This window comes from Podarcis pityusensis (assembly GCF_964106645.2).
Source record: "Podarcis pityusensis genome assembly, chromosome: 4".
NCBI lineage: Eukaryota > Metazoa > Chordata > Lepidosauria > Squamata > Lacertidae > Podarcis > Podarcis pityusensis.
The window spans coordinates 73,776,474-73,789,424 of NC_138027.1; the positions used below are offsets into that span (position 1 = coordinate 73,776,474).

Consider the following 12,951-nt stretch of genomic DNA (forward strand, 5'->3'; position numbering starts at 1 on the left):
CCGAGATGCTAGGAAGCATGCAAATGAAAGCTTATGTCAGGGGGTAGGGAAACTACAATTCCTATCATCCCTGGCAATTGGCCATGCTGGCTGGAGCTGGTGGGAGCTGGAGTCCAAGAACACCTGGAAGACCACAAGTTCTCCAAACCCTAGTTTATGATACATTTGTTTGTCTTGAGGCATTGTAGGACTCGTCGTACCATTTCTGTTTACTTTGAACACCAACTTGTCATCAAAATAACTGAAGGGGCAGGGAGGCAGCTTAGAGGTGGCAGCTGAAAGGTGAAAATGGCTTGTCTGCTTCTTATTTATTTCTAGAAAATGTGGAGTTACTTTTCCTCAGTTGCCAGTTTTCCTCTTTTGAATATGAGGTGGGCGTTTTGACAAGATTGTGACAGCCAAATCCTGAATTTATGTAATCTCTGACATTAATTTCTTCACAAATTTATGATGGGTTCCAAGATTTGCCTATCATCTGGGGCTGGTAGATTTACAGTTAATCAGAACCTGACATACATTAGACTTATTCAGAAACGCCTGCTGTAATTATCACCATGCTTTTCTTGCCTGTCGTATATACTTGCTGATTGGGCCATGTTTCTTGCACCATCTGTTATTGCACAGGGGAGATAAAGGACACTTTCCCAAGTATTTTTTAATGGGAAAATCCATATTTCAGATCAGCATACAAATCAAGATTTCAACGAATATTGTATCACACTTGTTAATACACAATACCTATTTAATATCTCCACAGCACGGAAGGCTATGCATATATTTTGACTGGCTTTGATGAGCTATTCTGATGTCACAGTAAGACTTCCTGGGTAAAGATGTCGTAGATCTTTCTCAGGAATGACACTGAGGGCAGATTATTGATATGAAGTCTCTCTCTCTCTCTCTGTGTGTGTGTGTGTGTGTGTGAGAGAGAGAGAGAGAGAGAGAGAGAGAGAGAGAGAGAGAGAGAATGCCCTAGAGCTGCTGAAGGGGCTCTCAGTTGACGGATGCCAAGAGCCATCCCTTTGAAGTCTGTTCACATTACAACAATTTGCATCGACCATTTGCAAATGAACTTCAAAGGGGTTTTCTCTCAGCACCCATAGCAGATCAGTGTTGTCAGCCAGTGACCTTTCAAGTTGGCACCAAACATCATAATAACATGGTAGCCAGTCAACGTTGGCCGGGGGGGGGGGAGGCGGCAGTGGGAAGGATATAGCCCATTAGCTAGTTCAAGGTTTCCACCTGTGACCTAGATGGAGTTGCTAGGTAAAGGTAAAGGGACCCCTGACCATTAGGTCCAGTCGTGGCCGACTCTGGGATTGCGATGCTCATCTCGCTTTATTGGCCGAGGGAGCCGGCATACAGCTTCCGGGTCATGTGGCCAGCATGACTTAGCCGCTTCTGGCGAATCAGAGCAGAGCATGGAAACGCCGTTTACCTTCCTGCCACAGTGGTACCTATTTATCTACTTGCACTGGCGTGCTTTCGAACTGCTAGGTTGGCAGGCGCAGGGACCGAGCAAAGGAAGCTCCCCCTGTCGCGGGGATTCGAACCGCCGACCTTCTGATCGGCAAGTCCTAGGCTTTGTGGTTTAACCCACAGCACCACCCGTGTCCCTTGATGGAGTTGCTAGGGAAGGTCAATAGGAGATCTGGGATGCAGTATCATCAGCTGACCACATCCATCTCTATTTCTCTGTTACCTGTGAGTTGGATTAGACATGATTGTTCTCAGTCAGTGTCTGGATACAGTGATGGGCTGGAAGAAAGTGAATGAGCTGAGAATGAATCCTGTTAAGCTGGAGACTTTGTGAGTGAGTGGTTCCCAGGTCCAGATGTTAGGGAGCTTACCAGTTCTGGACCAGGTTGCTCTCCCTCTGAAGGAGCAGGTATATAGTTGGGGGTGCTAGTAGACTCATCTTTTCCACTGGAAGCCCAGATAGCCTTCATGACATTTGTGAATTATCTACATTATTATTCTTATTATTCTTATTATTCTTATTATTCTTATTCTTATTCTTATTATTATACAAAAGGACAGTGAGAATCTTTTGAAAGGCTCAGAATAGCAAATGTAGTTTTGCCTCCCCTCATGCTGCTTTAGAATTATGGAGTGCAACATTCCACCCGAATTCTTGGATGTGCTCAGTTCTATTTGCACTGCTGTTTGAAAGAAGCTACTGAGGAACCTGTGCCACCCTCAAGTTTGCAAGCAATATATTCCACTGAGATTGTACAATAGGAGAACTGTAAAAGGTAAAGGTAAACGGACCCCTGACCATTAGGTCCAGTCATGACCGACTTTGGGGTTGCGACGCTCATCTCGCTTTATTGGCCGAGGGAGCCGGCGTACAGCTTCCGGGTCATGTGGCCAGCATGACTAAGCCGCTTCTGGCGAACCAGAGCAGCGCACAGAAACGCTGTTTACCTTCCCGCTGGAGCAGTACCTATTTATCTACTTGCACTTTGACATGCTTTTGAACTGCTAGGTTGGCAGGTACAGGGACCGAGCAATGGGAGCTCACCCCGTCGCGGGGATTCGAACCGCTGACCTTCTGATCGGCAAGTCCTAGGCTCTGTGGTTTAATCCACAGCGCCACCCGCGTCCCCTGGAGAACTGTAGCATGTCCAAAATTCTCACGCCATTACACTGAAATCTGTTGGTAACAATGTAATAGAACGTCTCAGACACTTCCAGTACGATTCAAAAAGGAACTACAGAAATAGATTGGCAGCCCATATGGTAAATATTCAAACAATCAAGGAAGGGGTGGGGAGTGAATTCAGACTTCTCAATCTAGACTAAAATATAAAAAAGTGTGATGAACCTATACTTTAACTTCAGGCTTTTTTTCCAACAAGCTAAACATATATGGCCATCTGGATAGCCTGGGAGTCTCTATAATTATATTATGCTTATTCTACCATCTGTGATTTGCTATGTGCCCAGCCCACAGCAGCTAACACTATGTCAAAACAAATCCAATTGTTCTCTTTGGAATACTATAGCTACTTTATGTGGAACATCCATTATTCTATATGTGGAGCTGTGGGGCTATTAACTATAAACTGAAAGATGGTAAGAGATAAATGGCAATAGACTTTCATTAAGAAGCTTTTCCGTAAGTAACCGAACACACACAACAGCAGATGCTTCTGAATGTCATGAGCCTTTAACTATCTCCCAGTGACACATCATAACTAACAACTAGGGGTAGGGATGTGCATATATTTGCTGAATTATGTACATTATATGGCCATTATGCATAATCTCCAACAAACCTTGGGGAATGTGCAGATCTTGACTGCATTTTGTGTATTATACATAATGTCCAACAAGACTTGGGAAGTACCTTCCCCAATAAACCCACAAAGCAGCTAAGCAGCAGATTTGGTCTGCCAAAATTGCCAGCACTGATCATGTATGCATTTCATCACAACCAAGGATTAGGAACTACCTGTACAGCTTCAGCTCATGCACATAGGTGCATTTCAAAGGGGAATTTGCTCACTCCATAGTGGCAGCAAATCCCTATTTAAGCTGAAACTTCTATTTAAACTAGGCTGCACTCTAGCAATGCTTCAAGAATATGGAGGTTCCATCCTATTTTCATTTGCCTAGAGATTCACATAAATTTAAGGTTTAGGGCAGGCACCCCCAAACTCGGCCCTCCAGCTGTTTTGGGACTACAATTCCCATCATCCCTGACCACTGGTCCTGTTAGCTAGGGATGATGGGAGATGTAGTCAACAGCAGCTGGAGGGCCAGGTTTGGGGATGCCTGGTTTAGGGTATATAGGCAGGTTATAATATTACTGAGGTGACAAGAGTGATCATTTGGGACAAAACTGAAATAACAGCGCTTCCACTATGTCTGGTTGTTAGGGTTTTATTTGGAGTTCACACTTTTTTACTGCCCCATTGAAAGTGCTTTTTGGTTTTTGCCACTTCTTGTGTTCTCTGGCATTAGAAACAGAAACACCTGGGACACAGAAGTAAGACAGGTCAGTGACTCTACCTCCATTGCTATCAGTTGGTCTGAGTGCGGCTCCTAGAGATTACGCATATGAGACTTACAATGCAAAGTGAAGGTTAAGTAAAAGCAGTAGCTTCGATAAGATTTGATAAGGTGTGGAGTTACACACACACAGAATAAGAAAGTAGACTTCAAGTCATGTACTTTACGGGAGAGATCTAAAATAAGACCATTTTACAATTCGGTAATACTCAAGAGGTGCTTCACCCTCCACAAACATTCTATCTGTTGAACAAATAACTTGATATTCCAATGAATGACTGATCCCATAAATGTCCTTACAATAGCTTTTAGATCCCTTCAAATCATTAATTGCGTATGAGCAGGTAGACTGTATATGTGCTATAACAATGGAAGCCCCAAAGCATTTTTAACCTAGAGGTGTGTGGGATACCAATTCAAAGGTTTCTTGATCCATAGGGTCAAGATCAATTAAGAGAGAGCTGTTGTCTTTTAACATACTTTAACAGCCTGTAGTAGTCACGAACAGGTGTTTAAAGAGTAGTAAAAGATGCATATTTTTATACCTTGCCCATGGATGAAGCAAACTATACCCCCATGTTGCTTTTCAACATGTGAAGCATTTCCATTCATCCATGCAGAGGAAGGTATGAAGATCACTTGCACATAGTTATGCACAAGTTTGCATTATGATTTTTGTATACCCAGTACACACCAATATCCAGTAGACACTTTCCACCACTTTGCAGAATGTGAGGTGCACATGAGATAGCAATGAGCAGGGCTTATATGTTGCCCCTAGGAATGGAAGCGTCTTCAGTATTGGAAGAGGGAAACATTATAGAATCTGGGAGACAAGCCCTCTCTCTCCTGCACAGACTTCATCCATTCCATTTCACCGTGCAGCCCAGCTCCTCTTTCAACACAGGTATTTAACAGGTAGCTTTCTCGACTGGTTATTTATCTTTATGGTATAGTATGGGTGTTTCAGTTTAGTAGATTTTATCTCCCAAACCATCTGGTTGCCTAATGGACAAGATTATTGACATTTAGGAGGGGTGGCTGTAAGAAGCTCTAAGCCCATAATACAGAACAGAGTAAATAAATGAACACATAGCTCTCACATAGCTGTGAGAAAACACCTAGGGATGGAGATATAGATATAGATGATATAGATGATATAGATATATATTCCAGATCAATTAAAGCAGGCAGGACAGTTTATACCTCTGGAAAAATGAAAGTTCCCCAATTTTTATCATTTAAACCTAATTTATATCCAAATATCAGACTCTGAAAAGAAACAACTGAAACCCATGCAGATAAGATATACATAGCTTATGTGTTAATTAGACAATAGCATGGCTCAGAATTTTTCACTAGTGTCTGTACGCCCATCCTTCTTCCTCCCAGGTATCCAGGTGGTTTTTGTTCTATCCTAAATTAAATCCAACTACCTGAGTAAAATTTAATCAAGCCTCTCAAGCCAGGAGTTTGGATTCCTTTCAAGTGAGACTGCTAAAGATTCAAGCGTTATCCACTTTTCACAAGCAGATGAATGAAAACTGATAAAGTCTAATCTACTGCCACCTGGGATTTTCTTCAATCAACAAATGAAGTCCATCTGTATCTCTCCTCCAAATCATAATCTCTGCTAACAATCTCAAGCCTGCTCTGCTTTCTAATTATTTTCCCAACAGCAAAATAAAACTACTAATATGATTGGTCACTCTTTCAGCCCTATATGCAGTAAATTAAAGGATGCAGAAAGGCTTTTACTACCCATGTCCCCAAACTGTCAACATCAGAACAAAAAGCCTCCCACCCTCAAGTGCAGGAATATCTCCCAACTTTGTACAGAATTGTTCTGAGGGTTTTAAAAAGCAACACCTATCAAGCAGTATATAAAGTTTATGAAATAAATAAATATCTATGTCTATCTCTACATATTTACATCTATCTATCTCTATGGCTTTTTTTCAGCCAGAACTCACCAGAACGCATAACAACAACAATAACAATAATAACAATAATAATAATATAATTTATTATTTATACCCCCTTCCATTGTGATAGGAATTTTGTTTACAACACCATCTAGTTGGGTTTCCCTAGCCACTCTGAGAGGCTCCCAACAGAATATCAAAAGCATGACAAAATATCAAACATTAAAAACTTCCCTAAACAGGGCTGCCTTCAGATGTCTTCTAAAAGTCAGATAATTGTTTATTTCCTTGACATTTGATGGGAGGGCTTTCCACAGGGTGGGCGCCACTACCGAGAAGGCTCTCTGCCTGGTTCCCTGTAACCACACTTCTCACAGTGAGGGAACTGCCAGAAGGCCCTTGGAGCTGGACCTCAGTGTCTGGGCTGAGCGATGGAGGTGGAGAAGCTCCTTCAGGTATACTGGGGCCGAGGCCGTTTAGGGCTTTAAAGGTCAGCACCAACACTTTGAATTGTGCTCGGAAACGTACTGGGAGCCAATGTAGGTCTTTCAGGACCAGTGTTGTATGGTCTCAGCAGCTACTCACAGTCACCAGTCTAACTCAGTTCTGGCACCTCTCAGGTGGGTGCCATTGTCATTTTAAGAGAACGAGGGAAGCATTCCTTGTGAGTTCTGGCACCACTTTTTCTAGAAAAATTGCACTCTGTCATCTATCTATCATCTAACAGCCAGCACACAAGAGAGAAATTAAAGCCAATCACCTGTGGGGGAGTTCCCTTAACCTTTTTTCACCCTCCATAAGAAACCCCAAAGGGTCACCTCTTCCCTTGGGAGCTGCCCCATTGGTGGAGACCACCTGTCAATAGTAAAGGTAAAGGGACCCCTGACCATTAGGTCCAGTCGTGGCCGACTCTGGGGTTGTGGTGCTTATCTTACTTTATTGGCCGAGGGAGCCAGCGTACAGCTTCCAGGTCATGTGGCCAGCATGACTAAGCCGCTTCTAGCGAACCAGAGCAGCACACGGAAACGCCGTTTACCTTCCCGCCGGAGCGGTACCTATTTATCTACTTGCACTTTGACGTGCTTTCAAACTGCTAGGTGAGCAGGAGCAGGGACAGAGCAAAGGAAGCTCACCCCGTCGTGGGTCTTTGAACCGCAGACCTTCTGATCGGCAAGCCCTAGCCTCTGTGGTTTAACCCACAGCGCCACCCAGGTTCCTGTCAATAGTAGCTTCCAAATAAATATGCTTCCCAACTGGAAAGGAGCCAGAGGTATGGGAGATTCCCTACTCTGCAGGCGGGACTAGGTTGCCAAACTTTCTGACCCTTCCAATAGGCTGCTGTTATGTTGCAGCATCAGAAAATGTTCCGGGAGGGCAAGATAGTGTCCACTTCCCAGCCTGCAGCCTGTGCAATAGGAGGTGAGAAAATTGCAACAGTGAATAGCATCTTTCAGTAATGCTTTGCCCTCTTAGTTTATTTTTAATGAACATTGAAAACATTATACTAAGACAAATTTGAATCCTAAAACACCTGCAGTAAGCTTTGTGGGGGTTTTTGACCTATCCAAATGCCACATTAAGAACTGTCTACAAATGGGGGGGGGGGGTGAAAGCCACAGCTAGTAAGCACCACTTGAAACAAGGGGTACCTGTGGGTTTAAATTTACAAATGTTTGCTCATATGTGAACTACGTGTTCATATTTTGATTTTTCACTGCAGGGGAGCTTTACTGGCAAAGAGACATCAATTGTCTTTGGCAACTTACTGAAAAAAAAAACACAACAGGCTCTCTTTCTTTATCTTGTTCACTTCTTTTTACATGACATTGAATGTCTGCCATAGAGCTTTTCTAACAAAAGCCACACTATCTCAATATCAGGCTAAAAGAGAGGGTCTTAGCCCTGCCCCCACTAAAAAAAGAAAAGAAAAAGCTAATTGTACTGAGAGTTGGGACTCACAGCTGTCATCTTTTTATCAGGTCATTTTTTTAAAAAAGTGCCTATGAAATAAAAAATGCAGAGAAATCTAGTTAAGATTCTCAGAAAGAAAGACACACACAAAAAAGGTGAGAATTAAAAAAAACACGTTTTGAAACCTTTCCACCTTATTCACAGCTGGCTCTGCGGTTTGACACCAGAGCCCACAGGGCACAAGTGTGAAGGCGCAGAAGTGTGAAGGAGACGATAGTTTCATAGCCCTGTTCATTCCCTTGTCACCTTCAGGCATCAACATGACTTTCAGTCCAGAGCTAAGTATCTAGCCTAGCCATGGCCTGGAGCGAGGGTAAAAAAAATAATAATGTTGCAATTTCTGCACAGCCCGGTGGCAACCAGCAAAGCCTTTCATTTGGAACATGCAGTCCTGGCAACTGATATAAAGCAATGAAAACCGCTACAAATGCGAGCTGTCGAAGGAGGAAGACGAGCAAATATAGGAAGCATCCTAGCAGGGGTTGTGATAGCCAGAGAGCCATCCTTGTCCTGTTAATGCTGCTTTTTGGAATCACTGCCTTTGCGTACTGAAGCATTCCCTTTCCCACGTCCCTGATTAATTGCTTGAAACCGAGGCTCGACTCAAAAAAATTTTCCGTATCGGAACGCTGTGTTCCACCGACTAAACAAAGCAGAGATCAAAAGAGCACATCCACACCATCCAAATTGCCAAAGGCTTTAAAGATTAGAGTGACAAAAAGTGTCACTGCATCGCATCCATGCACTACATCCTTTGTGAAATCAGAAAGTTGTATTCAGTACTTTTCTTCTAGGAAAAAGGACCTGGACCTGTGTACCCTTGAGTACCCCCAGAAAAAAAACACATGCATTGGTTATATAATGACGGCATCTTTTTCAAAGTCAGGTGTGGGTTTCCATGAGAAGTGCTGGAAATTCTTGAGGTCATCCCTGATGCTGAGCCCAATTTGGTTGTGCCTTTACAAAGTAGGCATAAGCGGTACTGGTCAAGGCACAGCTGCTGGCCAAGGTTGGTGAATCTCAGTTGGATCAGGTCATTTGAGGATCAAAGAATTTTTTAAAAGCCTCTCTGCCCTCACTTGCCAGTGTCGGGTTCTGATCCAGACAGCTTGGTGTGTCCAACTTTTCTCACTGTGAATATCTATGGGCAGGAGGCTACTGCCACCCTGCCAATGTGTTCTAGCAATGTTTGGCAAAGCTTTTTACACCTCCTCCAAAAAAAGCCATCTAATGGCATGCAGCATGCAGCTACAGGCACCATCCAACTCCCATCAGTTGCTCTTTTCCCACTTGTACTTGTTCTTCCCCAAAGTATTCCGGCTATTCCCCTCTTATATCTTCCCTCGGGGGGGGGGGGAATCCTCTTCTGAAAGCTTCACATCTGCTCTGCTCAAAATATAATATTCCTAAAGGCTCAACTAATCCATGACATATGGCAGTCCCCAAATGATCAATATGCATAAGGTATGCTCTGAGCCTTGTTTTCTCGGAGTATTTAATATAAAATCAACTGTGATCAAGAAAAAACCTGTCAGATCCATTTAGGTCCAAAGTGTGTGTATTCTCATTAAAACAAAACAAAACAAAACAAAACAAAACAAAACAAAACAAAACAAAACAAAACAAAACAAAACAACAACGCTTGAAGATCATTCTAAATGTTGCTCGGCCATTTATGGCTTCCAAAGGAGTAGACAAATACTCATTAAGCAATCAGTTTGCCCACACAGGAAGACTATGGGTGTATGAAACAGCTGCTCCATGCATGGAAACCCACATAGGATGTTGCTATGCAGGCAAAGACAACACACTGAAAATTGGCTTTGTAGGGCAGTGTTGAATTCTGTGGCTAGAGGCCAACCCAAACAAACAAATGCACCTATATTGCCATTGAATCATGTATATGTTGCCTGGGCCATCCATTCTGAGAACACTGACTCAAAGACTTCATTGAAGGGGGTTTGAATGAATTCTTCTTCAAAATTGTGATGAATGGGACAGGAAAAGGAGGGACCACCATCAATTTTTAAGGGGCTTATTAAAAAAAATATGTTCAGGGTGAATTCCTTTCCTTTTCTATTTCTGCTTTGCCACCATTGGAAGTAGCAGAAGTGTTCCTATGAATCATCTATACAGAGGAACTTACCCATGTAGCCTCCTCATTCATTTTAGTACCACTCAAACAGTGGTTTGCTCGAACAATAAATGGCAGACACACAGTATCAAACAATAAAATTGAAAAATTACAATGTCAAATAAAACGGAATAGTAAAGCATAGCAGCACATTTCAAAAACATCTCCAGAGCAAGGGACCCCCTCCCCCACTCTTGCCAAGACACAACCTGACTCACAGTATGCAACACCTACCCCACTAACACATACACACCATGGGATTGTTTGCTCATCAGGTGCAAGCAGGAGTTTCAGCAATAGCCCTTGGCTCACCCTTTCAGAGTTGGCCATTATAAGATTCCAGAATAATAATCCATTCTTTACAAAAGCAGCATAAGGGAGGTCCACATTCCTTCTTACGTCTACCACAACCACTTTCCCTACTACAGGACTTAATCAGATAGTACCCTCTGCTTATCCAATCTCTCTCATCCCATGCTACTCCCATTTCTCACACACATGCACCAAAAGAGATAGCACTCTGTCCACCCAATCGCTCGAATATATTTCACTCCCCAAACCACTAATCACCAATCACTCCACCTACTCTGCTAAAATATACTGCAAAAATACCAGGAGATGACCAAATCACTCACTGACAGAACCATATACAGTAGCATAACAAAGTGCTATGCCTCAGTCACACAGATGTAGTGTCCTAGACAGCAATCTCACTCACTCACTCACTCAGACTCTCTCACACCCAAGACTCTTAACCCTCCCTGACAACTGCTCCCCCCCTCTCCCTCTAAGGACTGCCCTTAGACATTTCTAACACACACCACAGGCACTCCACACACAAAAATAGCCATTAGCAAAATACACCATAATACAGTGACCCCAGTAACTAGCCATATGTGCCAGGAAATGCCTCAAGGAACATAAAGGTTTTCAGAATGCATCAGAAACGTATTTCTAAGAAAAGGTTGTTACACATACTTTAGTTCTATTTTAAACCTTTCTTGCATTCACATACCCTCTTATGACAAATACATTTCTTTTCTGAAATTTCTCTCCACGTCTCTGTATTCTCCGTAATGTCTCCTTGGCTCCCACTGCTCATCTTAAAAATCTAACAGCTTGAGGGTTCTGACTGTAACATTAGATTAAATAAATCTATGCTGGTGTTTGTTTTGCCTATCATTTTTATTTACTTATGCCTGTACATAAACAATATATCAGTCAGTTGGTGTGTGTGTGTGTGTGTGTGTGTGTGTGTGTGTGACACAGTGGTGTGGCACAACCATTCTGCTCGGTATCAGTGACTCTCCCTAGACATTAATGGCTTCACTTTAAGGTCCAGTTGCTCACAGCCTGACAGGACTGAAAATGAAAGCTTTCCATAACAAATGAAAGTGCTTAAAGGAAGGACATTTTTACACTTAGAAAGAAAACTGTTTTAAGTCTTCTTTAGGGGTGTTTATAGCTGCTGATGCGTCTTCTTCTTGGTACTAAAAAGCAGGACAAATGGAAACTCTTGAAATCAATAGCACTTAACTTCCAGGCTACTCTATTTATGATAGGGGTGATAAGACACTTGGGTTTTCAACACCTAAGACTCTTCACAAGATTGATTGATCTTGGATCACTTGTGAGGAATGTCTCGCTCAAGGGCAGCAATCACACCAGGGGCATCAGGAGTTCCAGCTAATTTGAATATACCTACTTTGCAGTCTTTATTCCATTTCCAAGATCCATGTTCTCCAATGGCTACAAAAATTAGGATTGTTAGATTCCCAGCTGAGGCAGGGAAGAGCATTAACATAACATGAAAAGCACATTGACAGCTGAAAAACTCACCCATGTCCATCATTTGACTTTAAATGTTCCAACCAAACCATGGGCATGGTGCAGGTTTCCTATGTACTTTGGGGGGAAAGTGTCAGTCTAGCCAGGGATCCTCATACTGGTGTCCTGCCTCTGTGCTTCTAGAGCAAAGTGTGCATATGTAAGTCTTGATCCACAGGCCCAAAGGAGGGCCTTGCACGAGTCATTTGGTGCAGGGATACCAAAGGAGGAAGTGAGAAATGGCAGGATGGCCAGTTCTAGTGCTTTATTAAAGAAAGGTATAAACTTACGACACAGCAGCAGAGTCCTGCTGCCTTCACAGGCTCAGGATAGATGCTGAAGCAGTAAGTAGTTACAGGTAGGTAGCCGTGTTGGTTTGCCGTAGTCGAAACAAAATGAAAAAATTCCTTCCAGTAGCACCTTAGAGACCAACTAAGTTTGTTATTGGTATGAGGTTTCGTGTGCATGCTGAAGCAGTAAGTAGCAATTATGACTTGTCCGTGAGGTGCTAATATGTTAAGCATTTCTTATACACAAAGCAAGCTGTATATGCTGGCAGCAATTGCCCAATTAACTCACTCCTGGCTTAGAGGCCCCTTCCCAACTCTCATCTTTCTCTCAGACCAGGGAATAGCTGACAGGCAGCCAGCATGAGAAGCCTCTCCTCTCCCAACTAACTAAACCAAAACGAGGGCTTCAAAGCTTCAAAGCATATAAATATATATATGAGCTTATTTTTGCAGAAACTAACAATTATCTTGACTACCAAAATGGCGCTCACAGGCCTTCTGGTACACTTTCACTGTTTAGTTCTACACATTGCAAAACTCTAAGTTCGTTTCTTGATGCATGGGAGGAACTGGCTTGTTTTTTTTAGTCTCCCCCCCCATCATATTATTTTATTATCTTCTTAATTATGCTGTTTTAAAACTGCATTTTACATTCGTCTTCCTTTAGTAATGTTTTCTTTTGAAATGTTTAAGATAATTTTTTTTGTTAACTTTTGTGCGTTAAAAGTGCATTCTGCAATTGATTTCCTTTGCAATGTGTTATTCTGAACATCTTAAGGTAATATTT

General features: G+C 42.5%; 1 protein-coding gene and 1 long non-coding RNA gene across 3 annotated transcripts in view; one reads left to right on the forward strand and one right to left on the reverse strand.

The window, feature by feature from the left end:
- The window catches only part of GABRG3 (gamma-aminobutyric acid type A receptor subunit gamma3), a 310,487-nt gene that overhangs the window by 106,977 nt on the left and 190,559 nt on the right, over positions 1-12,951 (reverse strand). The window lies entirely within an intron of this gene.
- LOC308474909 lies at positions 1,212-5,888 on the forward strand. Its single transcript, XR_013985031.1, has 3 exons — positions 1,212-1,266; positions 4,799-4,924; positions 5,410-5,888. It is a non-coding gene; the product is annotated as an uncharacterized lncRNA (long non-coding RNA).